Source organism: Saccopteryx bilineata, chromosome 6 (assembly GCF_036850765.1).
Source record: "Saccopteryx bilineata isolate mSacBil1 chromosome 6, mSacBil1_pri_phased_curated, whole genome shotgun sequence".
NCBI lineage: Eukaryota > Metazoa > Chordata > Mammalia > Chiroptera > Emballonuridae > Saccopteryx > Saccopteryx bilineata.
The window spans coordinates 176,029,162-176,055,652 of NC_089495.1; the positions used below are offsets into that span (position 1 = coordinate 176,029,162).

The following is a 26,491-nucleotide window of genomic DNA, read 5'->3' on the forward strand; positions in this document are numbered from 1 at the left end:
TAGAAGATGCACACACACACACACACACAGATACACACACACAATATCATGCTAGTGGTGGATAGAGGATTTTTACTCAAGGTAAACTGGCCCATTAAATTTCCCTTCATTTAAGTCTCTAATTAAAGAACATTTCACCCAATCTGATTTTGAAGGGGTAGCATATTTCTGGATGAGATAGGCCCAGCTGAAACCAGGACTGTTTTGTGAGGTATTTAGTGGCTATAGAGCAATAAAAGGAAGGGAAGAGGGGGCCTTTCCCCAAGCAGAAAAAAATGACAGTGTTGACCCATACTGTATCAAGCCAAGGTACATGAGTCCATTTGCAGGTTTTTGGTGCTTGTGATCAAAACTTGTCCTCTGTCCTTAGCATGTGTCCAGTGGGGAGGTTACACATGTGAGACGACAATAGAATTAAAAAGCAGAAAGAGTTCTAAAGACATCTGTTGCCTGACTAGGTGGTGGTGCAGTGGATAGAGTGTCAAACTGGGGCACAGAGGACCCAGGTGCAAAACCCCAAGGTTGCCGGCTTGAGCGTGGGCTCACCAGCTTGAGTGTGGGGTCGCTGGCTTGAGCGTGGGATCATAGACATGACCCCATGGCAACGGGCTTGAGCCAAAGGTCTCTGGCTTGAAGCCCAAGGTCACTAGCTTGAGCAAGGGATCACTTGCTTTGCTGTAGACCCCTGGTTAAGGCATATATGAGAAAGTAGTCAATGAACAACTAATGAAGCTGCAATGAAGAATTGATGCTTCTCATCTCTCTCCATTACTGTCTGTCTGTCCCTATCTGACTCTCTCTGTGTCTCTGTCACACATACAAAAAAAAAAAAAAAGATATCTGTCTATTCCAATCCTGCCTCTAATCAGAAAAGTCAGCAAATCAGCCACAACTAGTCAGTGTAATCCTCAATAAAGAAGGTTGAATAAGATTGGGTGTTACCATCACATTCTTGTTCATGTCTCTGAGTCTCATTTTTATGTCCCATCTATGAGGGGTGGGAAAGGGATGAGGAAGGAGAGGGAGGGAGTGGGGGGAGGGTAGGGGCACAAAGAAAACCAGATAGAAGGTGACGGAGGACGATTTGACTTTGAGTGAGGTGTATGCAGCATAATCAAAGGTCAAAATAATCTGGAGATGTTTTCTCGGAACATATTTACCCTGATTTATCAATGTCACTGCATTAAAATTAATAAAAATAAGATAAAAAAAAGATTGGGTGTTGAAGTCCCATGGAAATCAGTACAATATTTGCATCTGATGCAAGGTTACTATTCAGCAAGAATGTGCTGCTACCATTGACCTCCATTCTAATTGGTCAGGTGTCCATTCAAACTGATTAGAGCTGTAGCACTACCAGTGATTCAATAATTTGAGCATCACTCCTGGTTGCCTACAGATTTCAAATGGGTAAAACATTCAGTAAATGTGTCTTTTACTCAGTGGTGTGATCCAAATAATTTAACAACCGGTCTCTGCACTAATGATCATTGTAAGTATATAAAAAATTATATAGCAAAACGTAGTTTATTTCATCCATTTAATACTTAAATAAAAACAATAAAGGCTCTGCCTGTGGGGGCGGGGTGAAAGCCTGGGAAAAGGCTGAGATCTGCAGCTGAGCGCACGGCCACAGCCCCACCCAGCCTGCGGAGCCGAGGCTTGTGCCCTCCCCCCCCATGTGAACCAGCTCTGACCGTGGGGCAGGGCAGAAACCTGGGAACAGGCGGAGACCCGCAGCTGAGCAAAGGTGCTTATCCCTACCCTTGGTGCTGAGGCTTGTGGTCTGTGCCCGGCATGCATCTCACCCGCAGGGGCGGGGCAAAAGCTGAGACCCTCTGAGGTTTATAGAGCCAGACACGTGAACACAGACCCTCTGTGGGGGAGAGGCAGAAATCGCAGGGACAGCTGCAGCAGGCCGGCACCGGCAATGCCCATACTCGAATGCCCTAGGCAGTGACAGAGGGGGTGGTGGCCCTGCAGACAGACTACACCTAGGGAACATAGAGGCAACACCCATTGGACTCCAGAGGCCAAACCCTTCTTATACACAGACAAAATGGGCAGGCAGAGAAATGCAACCCAAACGAATCAAGAGAAATCCCCAGAGAAAGATCTGAATGAGTCAGATATAACCAAATTACTGGATGCAGAGTTTAAAATAATGATTGTTAGGATGTTCAAAGAGCTTAGAACAAAAATAGATGGTCATTATGAACACCTAAATAAAGAGATAGCAAATATAAAAAAGGAAATTGGAATAATAAAAAAGAATCAGCCAGAAATGACAAATACAATATTAGAATTGAAGACCACAATGGAAGGAATTAAAAGCAGGATGGATAAAGCTGAGGATCGAATCAGCAAGTTAGAGGACAAGATAAACAAAGGTATGGAAGCAGAGCAGAAAAAAAAAAAGAGACTCAAAAAGTCTGAGGAAACTCTAAGAGAGCTCTGTGACAACATGAAGAGAAATAACAACCACATCATAGGGGTTCCTGAAGAAGAAGAGAAAGAACAAGGGATAGAAACTTTGTTCAATCAAATCATAGCTGAAAACTTTCCTAAATTGAGGCAGGAAAAAGCCTCACACCAACTTACACCATTCACAAAAATAAACTCAAAATGGATAAAAGACTTAAATGTAAGTCGTGAAACCATAAGCATCTTGGAAGAAAACATAGGCAGTAAGCTCTCTGACATCTCTTGCAGCAATATATTTGCTGATTGATCTCCATGGGCAAGTGAAATAAAAGACAGGATAAAAAAATGGGACTATATCAAACTAAAAAGCTTTTGCACAGCTAAAGACAATAAGAACAGAATAAAAAGACAAACTACACAATGGGAGAACATATTCAACAATATGTCTGATAAGGGGTTAATAACCAAAATTTATAAAGAACTTGTAAAACTCAACACCAGGATGACAGACAATCCAATCAAAAAATGGGTAAAAGAAATGAATAGACACTTCTCCAAAGAAGACATACAGATGGCCAATAGGCATATGAAAAAATGTTCAACATCACTAATCATTAGAAAAATGAAAATTAAAACCACAATGAGATATCACCTCACAGCAGTCAGAATGGCACTCATCAACAAAACAACACAGAATAAGTGCTGGCGAGGATATGAAGAAAAGGGAACCCTCCTGCACTGCTGGTGGGAATGCAGACTGGTGCAGCCACTGTGGAAAACAGTATGAAGATTTTTCAAAAAATTAAAAATCAAACTGCCTTTTGACCCAGCTATACCACTTTTAGGAATATACCCCAAGAACACCATAACACTGTTCCAAAAGGAGAAATGCACCCCCATGTTTATGACAGCATTGTTCACAATAGCAGAGATCTGGAAACAGCCCAAATGTCAGTCAGTGGATGAGTGGATTAAAAAGCTTTGGTACATATATACTATGGAATACTATTCAGCCATAAGAAATGATGACATCGGATCATTTACAACAACATGGATGGACCTTGATAACATTATACTGAGTGAAATAAGTAATTCAGAAAAAACTAAGAACTGTATGATTGCATACATAGATGGGACACAAAAATGAGACTCATGGACATGGACAAGAGTGTGGTGGTTACCAGGGGGAGGGGAAGGGAGAAGAGAGAGGTGGTGGGGGAGGAGAGGGGCACAAAGGAAACCAAATAAAAGGTGACAGAAGACAATTTGACTTTGGGAGATGGGTATACAACATAATCAAATGTCAAAATGACCTGGAGATGTTTTCTCTAAACATATGTACCCTGATTTATCAATGTCATCCATTAAAATTAATAAAAAAAGAACAATAAAGAGGCACACAAAACTAGAAAATGTTATAAAAAGAATTTTAAAATATTAATAATAATATTAAATAGTACCTGACCAAAAATAATAAAACTGTTATTTAAGATATTTCCATATTGCTTCTTGATTGGCATCCTCACTTGCAATTTTTTTCACCTATGGAAATGAAGTAGTCCAATTGGCCAGGGCTTGATCACATGCTACCTTTGTGGCAAAATGGAAAGGCAGGGCAAAATCACCCTGAACATCATGGTCCCCTGGAGGAAGGATGCTGAACAGGAGGTATCCTCTGCTTAACCTGCTGGCAAGGCACAATCTAGAGCCATATCTATAGGAAGGAAGGAAGGAAGGAAGGAAGGAAGGAAGGAAGGAAGGAAGGAAGGAAGGAAGGGAGGGAGGGAGGGAGGGAGGGAGGGAGGGAGGGAGGGAGGGAGGTGGTATGCAGCCAGTTTGCACCAATTTGACAGAACTGATACCAAACTTTTTGTTGAGTTTAGCAAACTGGTTGTTAAAATGACACTTGTAATCAGGGTTCTCTCTAAGGTGGGTGTCTAGGCAGCCTCCCAATGTGAAAATCACAAATTTATATTCCTTCCTTTTTTTTGATGTTCATCTGCCCAACAGTGTTCATTGGATTTATCAATGTACCCATCATTGATAACCTTTACTTTCAGGTTCCTTATTGGGATTTTGGTTTTAAAAAACAAGTAGTTGAGGCCCTGGCCAGTTGGCTCAGCAGTAGAGCATCATCCCTGCATGTGGAAGTCCTGGGTTCGATTCCTGGTCAGGGCACAAAGGAGAAGCATCCATCTGCTTCTCCACCTTTCCCTCTCTCCTTCTTCTCTATCTCTGTCTTCCCCTTCTGCAGCCAAGGCTCCATTGGAGCAAAGTTGGCCCGAGCGCTGAGGATGGCTCCATAGCCTCTGCCTCAGGTGCTAGAATGGCTCTGGCCACAGCAGAGCAATGCCCCAGATGAGCAGAGCATTGTCTCCTGGTGGGCATGCTGGGTGGATCCCAGTCAGGTGCATGCGGGATTCTGTCTGACTGCCTCCCCGCCTCTAATTTCAGAAAAATACAGAAAAACAAACAAACCAAAAACCAAGTAGTTGCGAGTATGGTTTACTTTAACTCACATATGCTTTTATTTCCTCACCCACTGTCTTTTTTTTTTTTTTAAAAGATATACCTCTCCCACCCTAAATTTCTAGTTTTAAAACTTGAATACAAGTAAGGAGTTCAGAGAGGCATAGACCCACCTGTATAAATTTTATAGACACAGCTTTCTTGGTGCTTAAAAAAAACAAAAAACAAACAAACAAACAAAAAAACCATCTGTTTTTTAACATGCTAAAACATCCCTTGGAACCTTGTCATATATAGAGAGAGCAACCTATGTGAAGGAAAGAACTAAAAATTAGAAAGGAGAGTATTTGTTTTTCTTTTTAAAACTCTTTCATCCTTACATTGAATCTGTGTATTTAGTGAGATGAGAGAATAAGGAGTTGGGAGATTGTGAACAGGGAAGGAAAAGAAAAGAGGGATGGAGTAAGACTTGTTTTAAAAAAGGTGACTGAAATGGCAGATACACATCCCAGCCACCAAAATATTTATATATTCCATATGGCCTGTCCCCTTGCGCATTCAGTTCTTTTGTTGATCGTTAGTTGCACAATGAATAGATGGCTTCATTGGACTAGGTCTGGTCATTCCTAAATGATCCCCCTCAAAGACTAGAAGGATTTCCTGACCTGGAAGTGCATGAATGATGTAAATTGCTTCTCCCAATGGCATTATCTTTGCACTTGCCCATAATGAATCATCTATCATTGGGCTGCCCAGTTACTTTAATTGGCCCCCTCTGTCTCCTCTGCCTTGATTAACCCAAGTAACTGAATCATCAGCTAATGCCATCACTTTATTCCTTGTAGAGCTTTTGGAGAGTTGACCGAACAGATCAGAATATCAATCCCAGGGGTAGCTGACTCTTAAGAACTGAATGTTTTATTCTTGCCCTATCTTTCCTATCTTTGAACCATTTAGCAAAGCATGGATTACAAGCCATTATGACACACTTTGTGGTCACCATGTTTTCTCGTATAGGTCACTATAAATGCCTTTGAGGTCTTTTGAGTTGGCCAAGATACAGCTCCTTTCAATTACTCTATTGCTCACTCTTTAAAATTGGAAACATTCTCCTACTCTTGGAGGGCCCGGGGGCAGAGAGGAATTTGTACATATAAAATGCTACTCATCTAGACAGGATGTGGGTGATTTTATTAATTACGATGTGCTCTGAGATCCTTGCTTGGAGAATGCTTTGTAAAAGTAGAAGGGATTTTTAGTACTTGTCCTTTTGTACAGGGACAGCCATCTTAACTCCAAGATGACATGGAGACTGGCCATTGCAGTCACGTTCCCCTCATGACACGCAAAGTCCATCATTAATTTCTGATCCTCCTCCCACCTATTCTGTAGAAGACAGGGAATGTCCTGGAGCATATAAATAAGTGAATGAGCTGATCTCTTATGTAGGGTTCTAGAGAGTTTATCTGTGTTTTATTTTGCTATCTTCTGGGTTCTCTGAAGAGGCTGGTGAGTAGAAAAGGACAGCCTTTGGAGTTAAATGGTCTGAGAATCAAACTATACCTGGACAACCTAAGGTCTTAAAACCTCATTTTTACCTGTAAAATAGAGATAAATAAGCTCATCTCCAAGGAAAGTCGGAGGAAATAAAGGGGTTAAAGCAGAGAAAGCGCTTAGCACTGTGACTGGCATACAATAGGTTGCTTGAAAGGTTATTACCTTTTTCATAGGGCAACCATTATCAGCAGCCTGGGTGCCACCTCAGAATCAGTTGGAGAGCTTGGCAAAAGCCCATACCCAGCCTGCGTCCCAGACCATTTAAAAGAGGTTCTCTTGGGATGGGACCAGGCATGAGTTTTGGGTTTCACAAGGTTCAGCCATGGAGACTCAGATGTCTCCGAAATAACTGCCATTCTGGCTCACCCCTCAGGGCGTGCATGGCGGTGGGAGATGCTGATCGTGTCCTGGCTGCATCATGCTCCCTGGTTGGACACAGAGAGTAAAATACGGGTTTATGGCATAGCCTGTCATTGGGCAAGACGACATCCCAAGACGCAGTTACTGAGTGCGTGGGCACTCAGACAGTAGTACTGTGGGGTGACCTGCTCCCCTGATACCTATCTCTTCCGAAGTGCTCACTTAGTGTGAGGTCGGCCCCAGTGTCAGCCTCACCCCTCTCGTGAGCGTGGAGGGTGGATGAAGTCGGGATGAGCCTGTCAGGGTGGGTGACCGGTATGCCACTATTCCGTCCATTCAGATTTCGAGCTCAGCCGCCTGGAGAGACGGGCTAGGTTCACAGAGGGCACGGCTACTTTAACCTTCCCTCCAATGCTGTTAAAACAAAAACAGCTGGGGCAGGGGAAGGAAAACAAATAAAACACAAAGCATCCCACTACAAAGCTTTGCAGTCCCCTAATAAAAACAATCATCTGTGGCCTTTCCAAAAATATGTTTGGGACAACTCAGTCTCCAGAGGGCCAGAAGGAACTGTGGACAGTGGGGACTCACAGAATAACCTGTCGGAAGCTAAAGAAGGAAAATGTCTTTTCTGTTGAACCATCAGCACGCAAAAAAAAGAAAAAAAAATTAAAAAAAGAAAGAAAGAAAAAAAGAGAGACAGGCATTTCTCCCCGTGAGACTAAGCAAAAGAGGCAGATTTGAGGAGTTCACGAGCCAACACCATTGCCTCTCTCTATTTTCTGCAGACATTGCAAGCTCACTTTCACACAGAGGAAACATGAATACGCCCAGATGCCACAGGGCGACACCGCTTGATTTTCCGAGCTGAAAACGCACATGCAGAAATCCATGCTGCCTTCCTCCCTTAAATTCTTTAGCATACCCCACTGTCTGAATACCGACTTCGTGACCTCAAGCTCGCTCCTAGGAAGTACTGCATGGAAGCCGGCATCCTTGTCTTCGGAGATGGGAGACGCTTTCCATACATGTCTCACTGCGAAACCAAGTTGATATTAAAGAATGCTTGCAGTGTTCTAAGAATGCCTAATCTCCCTGCCTCTTCCCCTTCTTTGTCTGGCTGGTTAGCCTAGCTTCTCCCCCTGACATGGGAAGGGGGTGGGAAGCACCGGGGGGAGGGTGTTGGAGAGAGACCTTGGAGTAAAGTTTCAACGTGGCAGCAGGAACCCAGCGTCTATTATTTTAAGCTCTGGACACCAGACAGGACATTTTGTTTCCAACACACTCAGGGGCAGAGAGATCTCAGTAAAGATCAAGAGGCCACAGGGCGGCAAGACTCGTAAGAATTGCATTAGCAGTGACAAGCTTCCCGGTAGGATGGGGAAAACAGTGTGTGGAGCGGTTGGCTGAGAGCAACACACATTTTTATCAGGCACTGAAGCTCTGCCTTTTGATGTCCCGATTCCAAGGTTACGGCATGTTTTATAGTCCCATACACATTTTCCAAGGACTCGCCGGGCTGCTCAGTCCTGCCCCTGTGGAATGCGTGCGGGAGCCGGCGGGCCGGACATCAAGGGTAGACGTCTGTCTGCATGGCCTGATTTCAAGGGCCCCGGGAAGACGCCACCTCCTCCAACCCAACCCCCACACTCTGCTGCTTAAATAGACCGTCAGCGGTTTAATCCACAAAGAGGGGCACGGATGGACATCACCTGTGCACCCTGCTGAGCAGGGTGTGTTTGGGCCCTTTTTCCAGATGAGGAAACTGAGGCTGGGAGATCATTAATGCGTTACCCAGCTGACCCGGAAACGAGCTGTGCCTCTGAGTCTATCAAAATCTGCTCTCTGGAAAGAAGCTGGCAAACTCATTCCTGATGAGGTGCGAATTCCATGATTCATGGATTCATACATTTCACAAATGAAAAGCACTCACTATGCACAAGAGCCAGGCCAGCTGGGGCAGAAGATGAAAACACCCCGAGGCTGTTTACAAAGGAATGACTTACTGGTGGAGACAGCAGGTATCAGATAATATACAACAGAAAAGAAGAGCCATAGACAGCTATCAAGGGAGTGAGCAGGCTTTTCACGTGCTAGTACTTCATGAATATTTCCAGGATGAATAATGATTTAATTTTAACATGCATGAAATAGAGAGCAGTATCTTCAAAAGTCAGCAGTTATGAAATTTTGCACATTAAGTGGGGTAATTTGCAGGGCTAGAGTCTTCTGGGAAACTTGTAAATCAGCGATTCTTCAGCAGGAGAACACAGAGTCATTTGGATTCTTTTTCTAGGATACACACAGTAAGGCCCTCTCTGTAGAGATTCTGATCCAGAAAAACTGGTGTGGACCTTCTATCAAAACTCTGAAAAACTGGTGTGCACCCCAGTTAAGAACCATCACTCCAAGTCACAAATTATATTGTGGTGCTTTTGATTCTAAAAAGATAATGCGGCTGAGATAACTTCATACTGCTTTCCACAGCAGCTGCACCAATCTTCATTCTCACCAACAATGCACAAGGGTTCCCTTTTCTCCACACCCTTGCCAACACTTGTTGTTTGTTGACTTGTTGATGACAGCCATTCTTACAGGTGTGAGGTAATATCTCATGATAGTTTTAAATTGCATTTCTCTGATGATTAGTGACATTGAGCATATTTTCATAAGTCTATTGGCCATCTGTATGTCCTTTTTAGAAAAGTGTCTATTAGGGGCCCTTGCCCATTTTTTAATTGTATTGTTTGTTTTTGTGGTGTTGAGTTTGAATTTTGGGTATTAACCCCTTATTAGCTATATCGATGAATATGCTCTCTCATTTAGTGGGTTGTCTTCTTATTTTGTTGATGGTCAGAGAAAGACAAATACGATATGATTTCACTCATATGTGAAATCTAATGAACAAAATGAACTAACAAGCAAAAGAGAAACAGTCTCATACATAGGGAGCAGGCTGACGGTGGTCAGGGGGTGTTGGATGAGAGAGGTGGAGGGCTAGAGCAAAAAAGGATAAAAACTCATGGACATGGACAACAGTGTGGTGATTGGGGAAAGGAAGGAAGAGGAGGGCATGGGGGGCTTAAATGATGTTGGACAAAGATTTGACTAGGGAGGTGAACACATCATATGGTGTACAGGGATGTGTTCTAGCGTTGGGTGCCTAAAACCTGAATACTTATGTTAGCCAGTGTCACCCCAATAAACTCAATTAAAACCTGACCAGGCAGTGGCACAGTGGATAGAGTGTCAGACTGGGACACAGAGGACCCAGGTTTAAAACCGTGAGGTTGCTGGCTTGAGCTTGGGCACATCAGCTTGAGCGTGGGTTATTGGCTTAAGCATGGGATCATAGACATGACCCCATGGTCACTATCTTGAACCTAAAGGTCACTGGCTTGAAGCCCAAGCTTACTGGCTTGAGCAAGGGGTCATTTGCTCTGCTGTAGCCTCCTGGTCAAGGCACATATGAGAAAGCAATCAATGAACAACTAAGGTGCCACAACAAAGGATTGATGCTTCTCATCTCTCCCTTCCTGTATGTCCCTATCTGTCCCTCTCTCTCTGTCTCTGTCACACTAAAAAAAAATTCAATTAAAAAAGATAAAAAGGCTGGCCTTAATTAAAGACACCAGAGAGCAATTTAGTCTCAGTATTTTGCCCTCCATCAACAGATCTGTGTGCCAAGTTCCATCTGACCTTTCCTTTTTTTCTATGAAGATGAGCAAGTCACTCATTATCTCTGAGTTTCAATTTACTCATCTGATAACTAGGGATGATAACAATAGCTTTTCATCCATTTCCAAGGACTTTGGGGAGGATGCTATTTAGTCGCTATTATTATCAGTGGAGGATTAAAAAGCAAAGATTTCAATGATTTTCTAGGAGCATATAAGCTAGAATAAGTCATGTAATTATAAAGAAAGGTGTAAAATTGAACAATTCATGGAAGAAATGCTAAAGGCATTTGGAGCAAAGACTTAGAGGTGATAGGTTACCATCTTGTGCGTGTAATTTTAAAGGTGAGGCTGGGTCGGGAATCACCAGGACGATGGATAATTTACTTGCCTAGAATGTTTGGATTACAATCACAAGAAAGTCAGACCATTGAGATCTGTGAATTCTGACCTAATAGCTGGAAGGTTCTGGTGAGTAACAGGGAGCCGTGGCAGCATCCTAAGAAGGCAATGCCATGCTCCGTGGGAGTTTAGGAAGAGAAAAACTCTTTGTGTATATTGCATGGATTAGGATAAGGAAGAAATGGGAGGTGGCAAGACAAGGTAGGAAGCCAGAGTGACAGCAGATGTCTGAGTTATGACAAGAAAGCCAAGGAGGTGGCGAAGGACAGGTCCCAGGTTGAGGAACCGGGTTTTGGGAGCTCTGAAAGGACTTTGAGCAACTAAGTGAAAGTGGCCACCAGGAAGCCCCATCCAAAGCGCTGCCTACACGGAGGCTCAGCAAATGGGAGGTCAGACCACTCCACTCCCCAGCCAGACCCCACTACAACGGCAGCACCAAGGCCAAGTGCTCAAGGACTGTGAGTCCAGCTCTTCCACTTTGGACAAGGTACTTTCTTTTTCTGTATATTAGGTTATTCACCTGTACAGTGGGACTAATGGCAGTGATAATAATAATAATGCCCATTACATACTGTTAACGAGGATTAAGTATTAAGTAAGTACTTAGAAGAGTGTCAGCCACACACTAAGCCCTATATGAGTGCTGTAAAATGTAAAAACTATATATATTTTATAAAATGAACTTCTATGTACATTTCATTTGGAAGAAATTCTGCGGCTCAAAAATACTGAAAACCACTCACTTGAACCAAAGACAAGATTGGATGACTTGGATTTGCCCTCTACGGGTGGACCTCTGTGATCGATCAAAGTGACCTTGTGGCACCTGCAGCCCATCTGGCTATTCCTGTGCCCTCCTAAGTCGTGTGTGTGTGTGTGTGTGTGTGTGTGTGTGTCTGAGATAGGTCTTCAGATATCTTTTTTATCTCCGGGGATTAAGTATTCAGCTTGAATACTAAGAATGAAATTAATTTTTATTCTTAGTATTCAAGCTGAAACATGTGATCACTGGAAATCTAATTACATAAAGTCCTCCTATTTTGCAAAGGTAAAAATACATTTTAAGGATATCAACTAGTACTTAAAAACACATCAGGTGAGCCCTTAGAAGGGACTGGGCTCTTCCTGAAGAAAGAGATTCAAGAAGAGAAGAGGGTGTCTGACCCGAAGAAGATTGTCCATCGCTGGCTCTAAGATGGATGGGGCCATGCGGTAAGGGATTCAAGCAGTCTCCAGGAGCAGAGAGAACAAACTGTGCCCAGACTCTGGCCCAAGGAGACTGTGAGATAATAAATGGACATTGTCTTAAGCCGCTTTTGGTTTGTGGTAATCTGTTAGAGATAGAAACCGAATCCATTCACTCCGGTCCGGAACACACGCTAGGCTTCCCCAGGCACATATCCACCTGCTTAATTCTCCCCAGCTGTGGCTGCTAGGGTAGCCGCTTTTCTCCACGAACTTCTCCAGACAAACGTGGGGCTGAGGTGGGGCCCCTGCTGCATTTGGGGCTTTTGCTGCTTAGCTAAAAATGAACCCGTGGTGAGAAAAACAAAGATCAAGGAGGAAGAGGAGCTTCCCTCCACCCTCAAAAGATGCTACAGCTGGAGTCGTGTTCTCTCCTCTCCAGTTGTGCCGACTGATGCGAAATTCCCGGTGTGCGACATCACAACTCCCCCGTCTCAGAGTCCGTCTCCGCAGAGGAAACAAAAGCGAAGAGGACGCTTCTGTAGGGCTCATGGTGTAAAAGGATACCTTGTTTGCAGGCTGGGTGGAAGGAAGTGGCCACATTATCCATTTGCCCCATTGCCATCGAAAAGACAAACAAATGTACTTTCCACTCTTGCTAGGGACACTTTTGCAGCCCCCAAATCAAGTATAGAGTTTACCGAGCTGCTATAAAAATTCTACCCTTGGCTAACTGTGAAGATGAAGTGAATAAAGGGGCAGAGAAGGTTGTGGAACATTTGGCAAGCGATTTCGGCACCAACAAACTCCCTTCTCCTAGCGAAAGTTCAGTTTGCTGGCTAATTCTGTGCTTGTGGGACAAACCCGAGTCACTTACAGGAACAGAAGCAGCAAAAGGGTAGAGAGACCAGATTTGTCACTTGGCCTGCTAACCACAACCTGAGGTCCACACACACAAAAGGACCAGGTAGAACCTCCCTCCCCAGCACAGGTGATTAATCACGGACGCAGGCAGCCCCTCAGCTGAAGGCCAGCGGAGCGTAGCACCCGCCATCTGTTCTGTATTAGTGATTGCTGAAATGCCCGTGGTCTGAAACCATTTAGAAAATGCGGCTCTCCATGCCCTCTTTCTCTGCCTCTCTCTGCGTCTCCAGCCGGTAACCAAGTAGCAAATGTATTTAAGAAGCAGCAGCTAGTTTCTCCCTCAACAATGCAAGGGCCATCAGTGCCAGGGCCCTCCGACGGCACACTCAGGTAGAATCCTCCACGGCCTCCTCGCATTCATTAAAGGCTCTTGGATGGACTGACAGGCCTTCCTGGGTTTGTTGGGAGAGAAGAAATCATAGGAAGCCAATTCTGCATGCACTGACCTCTCCACCAAGGTAGGGGCCGAGAAATGTGACAAGGCCTTTGGGAACCTTGCGTCTAACTATCATAGTGCTATCGCCGCAAACACAGTCCTTTCTGGTTCTCCCTCTCTTCCCCTGGCGGAGGAAGAGGCAGAATTTGAGATGGAGAGTAAAGGAGCAAGAACAGCTGCAAGCTAAGCTCGATGCTGCATGAATGAGTAAGTGTGGTCTGCAGACCCCAAACGGGCTGCGCTGAATGAAGAAAAGCAACATCTTCCGAGAGAAGTCTGTGAACGTATCTCGTGTCAAATATAAACAGTAGGAAAGTGAGAAAATTCCCCTCCAGAGAGCGAACTGCTGTCACCCAACCTACTCCTTCCTTTCCTCCCTCAAAGCCCTAAATCTTCCCAGTTAGCCACTTCTGTTTTTTAAACCTATCAAACTGAAGTGCAAAAATGTGTGTGCCCTGTTTCAGGGACCAAAGCAAAGGTCCAAGGTCACAGCTGGAAGGTGCTGGTGCCACTTCTCCAAGTCCGTGTTGGGTTAGAGGCAGGTCAATGCCTCACCTGCCACTCTTATGATAAAATTTCACAAATGATCAGGATGAATGAAATAATCCAGATGAGATGACTTGGAAACGAGGCCTGGTTGTATTTTCCAGAGCTAATGCTTTCTAAGTCTCCCTTTTTACCCCTTTATCTTATATTTTCTTTGCGGAGGGGAAAGGAACAAGAAAATAATAGAGATTAATAGATTTAATGAAGTTACTTGAAAGGCCCTGCCATTTTATACAACTTCTTCTCCTAATAGTTGAATAAACAACAGAAATTTAAGCCTTAGCAAAAGAACGTTTTTAAATCTCGGATATGACACAGGATGAATTATCTGGAGAGAACTCGCCCATGTGGACATTACAGCAGAAATACATTGTTCGTGCTTCTCAAAGTAGACGAAGTGCTTTAAGTCATGCTGATCAGGATCATTTTATCCCATGAATTTAATCTTGATATGGAGTCATTAGTTTTATCTCTAGTAGGGCTCTCTTGTGATTGGTTACTTTGACAAGTTAAGTGCTAGGTGCTGATGTGGTCAACATCAGAGATCTGATCCTTGTTCAAGCCTCTTAGACTCTGTTTAGTCCATAGTCCCAAAAGAACCAAAGTGTGGCTGAACAGAAGAGGAGGGGAGCCTCAAAATAAACCCATCCAGCACAGAGAGCTAACTTAAATGTCTATGTTTTTAAATTGCACGTTTTAAAGTGCAATTTACAATTTTCTGATAATGCTGCAATTTCTAATTTTCTGTCTCATGATACCCCCTTACCCCTTGCAAAAAAATGTTCTGAATGTCTGAAAGCGTATTACTACTTCCAAAATATACATTCTCTCCTGTTTTGGCCTGACTTCCAGGGCTGTTCCAACTTCATGTTATTTTCATTTCTTCTGGGGAAGCATGATGCCCAGGGTTCATTTTCACCCTTAAAATAGTACACAGCACTGGGAAATTTAGCGACACAATAACGATAATGATCTCAACCCTCACCATGGCCCGGGACAAGTTTCCATGAAAAAGAAGCAGAAGTGGTTGTAGTAAAAGCCAGACAATAAGCCCTGAGAGTCCCTATAAAAGGGAGAGAGATTCTTCTTCAGTCCTTCAGACTTTGTTTTTCTTTTGTCCTTAGCTACTTTGATTCCATTCCAGGTCAAGAGTCTATTTACTGAGTCAATAGAGAAAGATTGGGAAACTGTCTAAAATATACAGTGTCTTCCTACAGTGTACACCCATCAGAAAGTCTGGGGAAAGGATGTGCTGGACTGAGGTTAAGAACTGAAGCAAAGACTGGCTAGCTCGTCACCGAACCCATTTCCTTGGCCGATGAGAAACTGAACTTCATTTCCCAGGCTCCTTTGTGGTGAGGCAAGGACATGTGACTGAGCTACAGTCCATAGAATGTGGACAGAAATAAAATGTGCCTTTCCAGTGTTGGTCCCTGAAAATATCACACTCATGATCCATCTTCTCTGCACCTTACCATGTTGGTGGCAATCCTGAAAGCCACATGTTCAAGCTGGAGGAGGGCAAGAAGGAAGGAGGCTGGGTCCCTGGAAGAGGGACATGTTCAACAGGAATACCCGTTTGGGCTTAGTAGGAGTAAAAAATAAATTCCTATTCTGTTAAGCCGCTGATATGTTGGGTTAGTCCGTTACAATAACTAATGTACTAATTTATTATAAAGAAAGATACTCTAAAATTTTTTAGGATTCAAAAGCTTAACGCCCTTTAGTTTTCATTGGCTATATGGTGTAAAGGAAAACTGCTTTCTCTGTGGGAATTCTCATTTCTCAACCTCTCATTACTTCTCGCCAAGTAATGCTGTGAAAACATTAAGTGTCTTGATTGAAAAAGATCCTAAGTGCAAATCATCATTAAAACGGGGAAGAGGAGGGAAGTCCGTCCAGCGTAGGAAAATGCACTTTTTGCATATTTAAGAATCAACCTACTCTCCTCCATTTTAGAAATGTACTTCGACTTGGACATAGAAGATTGGCTTTTGTCCACTTTTTGCTGGTGACCGTGTATAAAAAAGTCAAATACACCTTTGAGCTTTGGATGGTGTCCCCACAGGAAACCTAAAGTGAGGGAGTCAGCTAACTGCTTGGACAATTAGAGGAAAGACTCCAGTTTTGCTTTTGCTATTTGGGCATCATTGGCTTGAATTATACAGCTTACTCACCTCTATTTAGATGGTATCTAGTCAAAGCTTTAGTATATATGTAAAAATGTAAAATCATTCATTTATCAAAAAACTAGAAAAGGAATTTCAAATTTTGGCCTGTACGTGTATCCACCAAGGAAGTAAATATAACTCCAGTATTTGAATCCAAATCATTCTATAGGTAACCTCTAAAGAAATGATATTGTAATTGTTTACAGATGATGATCAGATTCTAAGTTTTGTCCAAGATATCTGCTTTAAAAACCATATCCGGTCATTTAATACTCATTCAACCAACCAACCAACCAACCAACCAACCAACCAACCAACCATTTGGTACTCATTCATTCACGTATATGATTCTTAAGACATAATTAATGAACTAATCACTACCTATTTGAAAGGGTAGAGTAGGGTGTATATAACTAACATTATAGAAGCAATAGATTGCATGAGATTAAGAAGGGAAGGATTGTTTTCTGACTGCAGCCATCAATATAGGGCTTGGAAGGCTGAGTAGGGGCTCAGAAGATAAAGAATAGGTATAATGAGTTGTGGAGAAAGATAAGGTCCTTTCAGATAAAGGCAATACCAGACCCTGGTACCAATGCCTAGTGAATAGTTGATGGGATATGGCCAAAGATTTCACTGAATGAAGTCATTCATTTAATCAACATATACTACTTGAGGTTAAGGACAGCGTCCCTGCCCTCATGGCACTTGTATTCTCCTGGGGAAGACAGACAATAATCAAGGAGACTTCTACATGATTTCAGATGGTGATAATGCTGTGAAAAAGAATGGTTCAGAATAAGGGAGTATCTAGAGTAACCCACAAGGAACAGGGTGACATTTTAGGAAGGGTGGATAGAGAAAGTCGCTCTGGGTTGGTGACAGAAATAAGGAGGGTCACTTTTGCATGAACCACCATTCCAAACTGTTCTGAGTCCATATATTATCTGGGCCCCAAGTTTCAGTCTGGGCTTGTTCTGAGAGATAAGCTCAAGTAGCAGAAAAGCATGAGGGCATTTGTGTCTGAGGTAGGAAGTGAGGAAGGTCTGTGTGGTGGTCAGTGGGTCAAATAGAAGGGGAGCTGATGAGTAACTGAATAAGCAGAGAAGGCCCCAATTGTTTTCTTTGATTCTGTAAAAAAAAAATTTTCTTTGTGGGGTTAAGAATATTGTCAGTGACAATTTTTGAATTCTCTGTGATTCTGATCAGGATCTGAACTCCTTCAACAGAACAAACACATGCCCCCCGCACCCCCCCCATCCATTTCTTGTTCCTGTTTGCCTAGAAAACAGTCATTCTTAGCCCCTTGGATGCTCTCCATTCATAGGACCAGGGATTTTGCAATGAAGAGATGGAATACCCAGTTTTAATTTTAGAATAGACAACATCACCATAAAACACTTACACCACCATATAACCCAACGTGGATTTAAAGGACATTGCCTCTCTAGCTCAGGAACGGAGTCTTCCTCCCAGAGCTGGATACTCAGGAAAAAAAGGGTGATCCCATTAACTAGAGCCTTCTGTCCCCAGACCTGCCAAGGCAGCACGTGAAGTGCAAACAGAGTTCTAGGGCTGAGGTGACAACTTCTTCGCAGGCAGAATGTTTTGAATACTTCCCAAGTCAAGCAAAAACTAAAACCTCAGAAAGATTTAGTGTGAGGAGGCCCTCTGTTGGGGAGCGTGTCTATTTAATACTTCCTCCTCAGACCCTGGGCTGATTGCGGTTTCCATTCTCTAAAGGGCAAAGGAAGCTGGCTGGAGGAAGGGTGGCTGGTGCTGCCACGTGGCTGGAGGTACTTCATTTTAATTGTCAGGCTCAGTTTCCTCATCTTTCTCTTATTGACCTTCTTCTAAAGTTCCCCGAGAGCTGGGTTTCTGTGCTCTGAAGGCTTAGTAAGCTTTATGTTCAGATTGGAAGTGGAGAATTGAGGTAATTATCTAAATGATATTCCCAGTTTTATTGCTAATACCTAAAACGATTGAGAAATATGAAATTGAAAGCGTAGCAGGAATCTTAGTATCTGATATTCCATGGTGGCTACGGGTTGAGCAAGACCATCTTTTCTTAGAAAAGCACCAGTACCACTTTAACACTGTTATAAAAAATTGTAACCCTCAGAGCAGGAAAATGAATAGCCAACAGGAGGGTGATAATTATAGTGTAAAGTCAAGCAGACTCCACATAATTGTAGGAAAAGCCATCCTTTCTAAGCTATGAATTTGTCATAATTTAACATAAACTTAATTTGTCATAATTTAAACTTAGCAGAGTTGCCCATTGATGATTTTCTTTTTTTTACCAACTGGATTCTATCTATTGAAGATGCATTAAAGAGGTAAAAAATTTAATTATATGGGTAGTACTCTGTCCATACCAAGAGCCATGAGTTATTACAGAAATGGCAGTATCTCTGCCAGATGCCTGCTATTGAGTCAAGCAATTTTGCGACTGTGAACTCTTAATGACTTTACAGACTTCAAAAAGTTATATATGGAAACACAGGTTTCAGTGGGAGCCTGTTGCGAAGCACATATATATTTCACGAGGACATGAATCTCTTGGCTGTTCCTGATATCGGAGTGGTCGCAGGCACTGGGAGGAATTAGATGAGGTGCTTTGCAGTAACCGAGTGAACAGGGTTGAAGAATCAGAGGGGTTTAAAGAAGTAGATGGAACTGTGTTCTATGCTTTTTCCCCCCTGGGTTTTCTCTTATTTTCGTCTGTTGTACTTCCACCTATGCTGCTAGATCATCTACCCCTGTCTGCATTTGCCAGAAGTTCATCCTCTGTTTTCTTCCCTGCAGCACAATATCCTCACCTCTTTCCTTTACACAGAAATATGCTTCTAAAACTTGATCCTGTTGCGGAATCATCTGCAGGAATGGTGGAAACAGATGGCTGACTGACCCTCAGAGTTTCCGACTCAGGAATGCTTGTTGCAGTTATCACAGGTCCCGGGGGATGCCGAGGCTGCTGGTTCAGGGACCACACTTCGAGAATCTCCTGTGTACAATGATTTGTATTCATTTTCTCTCCCATCAGGTAGACCCATCACTTCAGATGACTGGGAACACATGGGCAACTTTTCCCCACATTCGTGGCATTATAATTAGCATATAAATATAATGAGCAAAACTAGACATGGACATAGGCAAGAATGCTAACGAAAGTCTGGCCTTGGTGAGCAAGTTCAGATGCTGAGATGGCCAGTAGTCAGTGTTTAGAGATTCTGCTGAGTCCACTGATGAAAAGATGGCCCTGACAGATACTTCTCCGGCATCAGAATCATGGTGATGTACAGCACGGGCTGAGAACATATCTTTTTTTATTCAACTTGAAAATACATATTGGAGGTCTACTATGTGTCAAGTGCTGTGCTGATCACTGGTGATATGAAGATGGTTTCTGTTCATAAGAAATACACAGTCCATTGGTGTCTGATGATAGAGAGAGAGTGACGGATTATGACATCATTACGCAGAAAGTGTGGTTCCCCAGCCAGCAGCACCAGCATCACGTTGGAACTCATGAGACTGCAACACACATTTCTGAACAAGAGACTCCGGGGGCAGGGTCTGCAGTCTGTTCTTATTGTCCCTCTGATGACACTGAGCGTACTCACGTTTCGGAACTGTGTCTTTACAGAAAGGAAAGAGAGGGAAGGGAAAGGAAGGGGAGGGAAGGAAAGGAAAGGAAGGGGAGGGAAGGAAAGGAAAGAAAAGGAAAAGAAATAGGGTGCAGAGGGGACTGTAAATAAAACCAAAGAGAAAATTCTGGCAAATGCAGAGAGGGAAGAGGCTTAACAGAAAAAAGAGAAAGAACAGACAGAAAATCTAAAAAGGGAGAGTTTCCCCACAACTAAGGGAAGACTGTTCTCAAACTGAGAGACGAAGGCAGAGGGGTCAGTTAAATCTGGCTGGAGGAGGGTCAGGTGGGTAGCTGGGCAGGGCAGCTATCCGAGGGAGCAGATATGGACAGGGACGGAAGACAGGCTGAAGGTACTGAGTGCTGAGAGAGGTGGGGCAGAATAGGCCATGTTTTCAAGAAGCCTTACATGCAGCAATGGAAGGGATGGGACTTGGTGGCTGTTTGAAAGAGAAGGGATAAAGGAAGGTTTTGTTTGTTTGTTTGTTTGTTTTTTAGGTGAGAGGAGGGGAGATAGTGAGACAAACTCCCACATGCGTCCCAATCAGGATCTATCCGGCAACCCCTGCTTGGGGTCGATGCTTGGACCAACCGAGCCACTTGCTGTGGGAGGGGAGAGAGAAAAAAGGGGAAGTGTGAGGGGGAGAGAAGCAGATGGTTGCTTCTCATGTGTTCCCTGAACAGGGATTGAACCTGGGATGATGGCACACCAGGCTGAAGCTCTATCCACTGAGCAAACTGTCCAGGGCTGGGAAGGTTTTAGATGGAAGGAAATGACCAGGTTCATAAGTTCATCATTGAGAAAAGGGCCCAGTGCTTTCAGAAGGTAAAAAGGGAGAGAATCAAGCACCGAGATGTGGAGGAGGTAAGGGTATTTTATTTGCTGAGTTAGGAGGGAAATATAGAAGGAGTCTAGCTTTCAACACATATTTATTGAGTACCTGAAATTGCTAGGCACTGTTTTCAGTCGAATGAATAAAATAGACAAAATACTTTTCCTCCCGAAGTTTATAGTAAAGAAACAGAAAATAAGTATATCTATATCTATCGATCTATACTGCTCACAAAAATTAGGGGATATTTTATAGTTTCATATTCATTTTGAAATATCTCCTAATTTTTGTGAGCAGTATACATCTATATCTATATTTAGATCTATTTTAAAATCATTTCATGTATTGATTTCTGGAGAGAGGGGAGAGACAGAGAGGAGAGAGAAAGAGGGGGGAGAAGCAGAAAGCAGCAGTAGTTGCTTGCCTCATGTGCCTTGAGGCAAGCCCAGGGTTTTGAACCAGTGACTTCAGTGTTCCAGGTCAACGCTCCCTCCACTGTACCACCAGAGGTCAGGCAAAAGATTGTACTTCTATTTTTTTTTTACGATTTTATTTATTCATTTTAGAGAGGAGAGAGAGAGAGAGAAAGTCAGAGAGAAGGAGGGAAGAGCAGGAAGCATCAAATCTCATATATGCCTTGACCAGGCAAGCCCAGGGTTTCGAACTGGTGACCTCAGTGTTGTAGGTCAATGCTTTATCCACTGAACTACCACAGGTCAGGCCCTATATTTAGATCTAGATTTAGACTTAGATGTAGATCTAAATTAGACACAGATATACTCACACTTATATATAAGCTGTCAGGCACTGGTCAATGCTACAAAGACAGAAGCAAGTTGAAGAGCATTAGAAGGACAAGGAGGTGTACAATCTAAGATAGGGCTGCTCCCTTCATAAGGTTGATTTTGAGCAAAGATGCGAGGAACGAAAAAGTATGGGTCATGCAGATATTGGTCAGAAATGGTGTTTTAGAGAGGCCAGCAAAAGCTAAGACCCTTCAGTGGGAGCTGTTCTCTGCATTCTAGAAAAAATGAGGATGCCAGCTGTTTGGAATGGACAGAAGGGAAGGAGTGGTGGAAAATGACAGGCCAGATTGTGAGCAGCCGTGAAGGCCACAGTTAGGCTTTACATTGAGTAAGATGGGAAGCACACTGAGTGGAGGGGTGATATGGCCTGAGTGACATTTTTTAAAAATATAATTCTGGCTCTGTATGGAGAACAAGTATTTAAAAAGCCAGAACAGAAGTGAAGGGGGGACTGTTCAGGAAGCTATGCCAGCCATCCAGGTGAGAGCTGACAGAGGGAGGAGGAGTGTGGAGAGAGGGGAGCAGGTTCTGGACATGGGTCAGAGGAAGTCCTTAGGATTCGCCGATGGAACAGGTCTAAGGCCTGAGAGAAACCAGAATTCAAGAATGGGTTCAAAACTATTGGACAATTTAGAGAGAGGAAGAAATCAGATGAGTTAAAGATAACAGTAACTTTTAACTTTTTTTTGTGTGTGACGGAGACAGAGAGAGAGAGACAGAGAGAGGGACAGATAGGGACAGGTAGGAAGGGAGAGAGATGAGAAGCATCAATTCTTCATTGTGACTCCTTAGTCTCCTTAGTTGTTCATTGACTGCTTTCTCATATGTGCCTTGGTCAGGGGGCTGCAGCAGAGCGAGTGATCCCTTGCTCAAGCCAGTGACCTTGGGCTTCAAGCCAGCAACCTTGGGCTCAAGCCAGAGACCATGGGGTCACATCTATGATCCCATGTTCAAGCCAGCAACCCCACATTCAAGCTGCTGAGCCCTCGCTCAAGCCAGATAAGCCCTTGTTCCAGCCAGCGACTTTGGGGTTTTGAACTTATGTCCTCTGCATCCCGGTCTGATGCTTTATCCACTGCTCCCCTACCTGGTCAGGCAGTAACTGTTAACTCTTATTGAGAGTTTACTGTGTGTCAAACATCATGCCAAGTTCATTGTCTATATTACGTCATTGAATTCTCCCCCACTTTGCCCACTACAACCCCAATTTACAATGAAGAAACTGAGGCTAAGCACCTTGCCAGTTGCGGAGCAAGCGCCAGGCAGGGGATGGGCTGAGCAGTATGGCTGCAGAACACACACCCTCAATCCTCTTTGTGACGTCCTCTCTGTTCTCTGAGAAGTTGCAAGGGGACCAGAGCTGGGGAGAGGGAGGGTGGCAAGGCAGGGCCAAGACTGGGAGCTCAAAGAGAGTGTTGACTGATTAGTTGAAAAATACGCATTGACAATTAAATAAATAACAAGAGAACTATTGACAATGCTTGCTTTAGGGGAATCACTGGCGTGTGGTTCGGGGCTCACCCTCCTGTGTCAGCTTGCGCCACATCTGTCTAGATAAAGATGATTGAGCTGCAATCTTTCTGGACCACTTTAAAAGCGATGCCAGTCACTGAGGGTCCCCAATCACTGAGGGGCCACAACGGGTATGGAACTGATGCCTGGCTCCCTGTTCTGTGAGATAAGCATCCCTGTGATCTTGTTTAGCATAACACTGACCCTGAAATCGAGCAGGCTGGCAAGATGGAAGCCGAGTCATGACATATTTATTAAGCTGAGCACTGGCTTCGACACTCAGAAGAACACCAAATTAATTCAAGACACATTTCTAGCCCTTAAGGGGCTTACAGCATGGGTTTGGCTGGTGGACCACCCAACATACATTAGGATGGAGAAACCAAATCTTCACTTTGGGCTCGTTGTGCTGCACAGACTGACAGGCCAGGGGCCGAGAGGGGCTCGGCGCATGTGGGACCCACCCGCGCAGCCTGTGCGCATTAACTCCACCAGCAGCCTGCTGTGGAGTGGAGGTGGCTGTTTGTGCATAAACACTGTCATTTCGCTGGGACTTCTATTTCATCTTTGAACCTTGGCTTCAAAGGAATACTGACCTTATTCCTGTAGCTTGCCTTTCTTTGAAGCGTATGGCTTTGCATTGCAGATTAAAGTGAAGACATTCATCAAGGAAGAGATCTGGCCAACCGCTCTGCAAACCCAACCCGAAACAAAGCCTTGAAAGGCTCCAATCACAGTAGCGGCCGAGGATGAAGGCTTGGAGCTGGGCCCTCTCTTTCTTAGATCCTGTACAGCAGCTCCGGCATGACACAGTGCTTCCCTTTGAGTGTTGGGGCAACTTTACCCCGAGAGTCTGTCTCAGCAGAGAGGGGTGAGTTAACGCAATGTTCCTAACCTGTCCTGCTCATTTTATTTAAAGCAGGCCTTGTTGTAAATGAGGCCAGCATGATCACTCAGTGTGTGCCTTTGAATTCTTCAAAAGACGTGTCAGGCAGAACCATCTGAAACGTGGCTGATGGGTCTGTCAATTTTCTTCCCTACTCCTTGCCTTTGTTCATTCCTTTGAAAAGAAACTGTCTTCTCTTTCTCCCTGGCTCTTCTATCTTGGCTCTAAGAAAACAGGCAGTCCACATAGACTTCTCTGTTATTTATCTCGCTTTTCTCTTAAGATGGCAAGAGCAGTGAAGTGAGAAGCTTGAAACAGGAGGTTAAAAATAACAACTGAATAATTCTTTAATTTTAAGGCTAACAGAGAAAACCAAGAAAAACATCTCCCACCTCAGAGGAATAAAAATTGATGATAGGCAACTATCAAAGGAGAAATGATTATATCTTTAATGCAATATTTCTGCAGATCTTCAGCTGTGATCAGACACAGAGTGAGTTCTGTCTGGCGTGAAGTGGTGATGCCATCCGCAGGAAAGAAGGAAATGATTGTCAAGATGGGAACATGCAAATCATCCGAGTCTGACAACATATACACCAAAGGGCTTAAAAAATATGCTAATTTTCAGAGCAACTGTTCTTTTAGTTAGTCACCTCTAAAATAAGATCAAAAGATAATTGTGGACATTGTAAGACAATTTATTTAATTTGCTTCTAGCTTAAATCTCAAATAATTGTCTTCCATTAAGAAACGCACAGAGTTTAAGAAGATCATTAAATGGCTTCATGAGAAAGCCATGGTATCACACCAGTATTTCATGCAATGTGACAGCTTGTGTGGGAATGGAAATAGCTCTATTTCTTGCTTCAGTTTTAAGAAGTTGATAGATATCTGTGCATCCATATCATATCCATATCCCTTAATTTACTACCTTCCCCAAATTTGGGTGTGGCCATGTGCCTAGCTGTAGCCAATGGGCTGTAAGCCAGGTGATAAGTGTCTCTTCCAGGCTGAGGCTCTCTCTCTATGACAGTGACCATGGAAGCCATGGGCTGAAATGGCCACCCCCCCTGGCTAGCAGCAGCCTGATTCACTGCCCCCATGGAGGCAAACTGTGCACAGCTGTCCGATTTATATTAGATGTAGTACAAACAAGAAATGAAACTTGGTTTTATTAATCCTGACTAATCCAGAACCTTGAAGTCCATGTGGACTTAACTCACTCCCATCCTAAGAATCCTCCCCACAGCAGCCCTGAGACATGGTCCAAAGACTTCTTGAACACCTCAGGAATAATAACAGCAAATAACATAGCAAGCAATGATACAATGTTCACCGTATACTTGTTTTCAGACATAATTTTAAGTATTTTACATGTCTCATAAAAACCTTCATGCATCAATAATATTTCCCTTATTTTACAGCTGGTGGGACTAAAGCACAGAGAAGTAACTCCCACGGGGTTAAAGATGTAAGCTAAGTAACGTACGTGCCTAAGACCACACAGTGAGGAAGTAGTATCCTAGGAGCCAAAGCCAGTCCGTGCCCTTAACTGTCGCGCCAAGCGGCTTTCCTAGGTTGGATTTTCATTTTCTTTCCACACGGACTGTCCAATAAGCCAAGGAATCATAATACCCAAAAGATAAGGCTGGAAGGGACTTTACAAATCAATCAATCACTTCCTTTTACATGGAGGAGGAACGAAACTCCCCGTGAGCCATTTTCTTGCCTGTGGAAAAAGGTCTATCTTGGGGATTTTCAAACGAGTGACCTGGAGACACTACAGCTCAGTAGGAAGGTCTCAGGGGCTGTCAGTTTTGAAATTAGAACAGACCAACCCTGTTCTAATCTATTTTAAATAGAAGGCTTCTGGGTACAATTTGTATGTGAATATTCTGCCACTATGATAAAATTAAAAAGTAATGGATTTCTCCAGACTTCTACTGAAGTAGTAAACTTGTAAGTTAAACAAAATAATAGGACTTTATGTCAGCTGGGAGGAGGCATGGAGCACATGGATTGCTTAGCCCAGTGGTCAGTTCTGGGCCAGGATAATTTTTTCTTTTTCTTTTCCTTTTTTTCTTAGATGAGAGGCAGGGAGGCAGACTTCCTCATGCACCATCCACCCTGACCAGGATCCACCTACCAACCACACCTGGGGCCAGTGCTTGAGTACTGAGCTATTTTTAAGCACCTGAGGCTGACAGGTTCTGCCAGAGCTATCCTTAGTATCTGGAGCCACACTTGAACCAACTGAGCCACTGGCTACTGGAGGGGAAGAAGGAGGGAAGGGGAAGAGAGAGGGATGGAGAAGCAGATGGTTGCCTCTTCTGTGTGCCCTGACTGGGAATTGAACCTGGGTTGTACATACGCTGGGCTGATGCTCTACCACTGAGCCACCAGCCAGGGCCTACCGGGGCTAGAATAATTTTCTACATCCATGAATGCACTCACTAGATTGTCTGGCAGCAAGAATTGCCTTATTCACCACTGTTTATGCACTGTGATATGTAGTTGAAGCTCTATACACTATATGTGAATGATAGAAGAAGATCTCTAAGAGGTTTTGATGAAACAGTTTTTCAAAAAGAAGGTTAAACTCATTTGGGTTGAGCAAGGTAGCACACTTAAGCTGTGGCGATCCAATGTTAAAG

General features: G+C 43.6%; 1 protein-coding gene across 1 annotated transcript in view; it reads right to left on the reverse strand.

The window, feature by feature from the left end:
- Positions 1-26,491, reverse strand: part of SPTLC3 (serine palmitoyltransferase long chain base subunit 3) — a 152,187-nt gene that overhangs the window by 12,210 nt on the left and 113,486 nt on the right. The window lies entirely within an intron of this gene.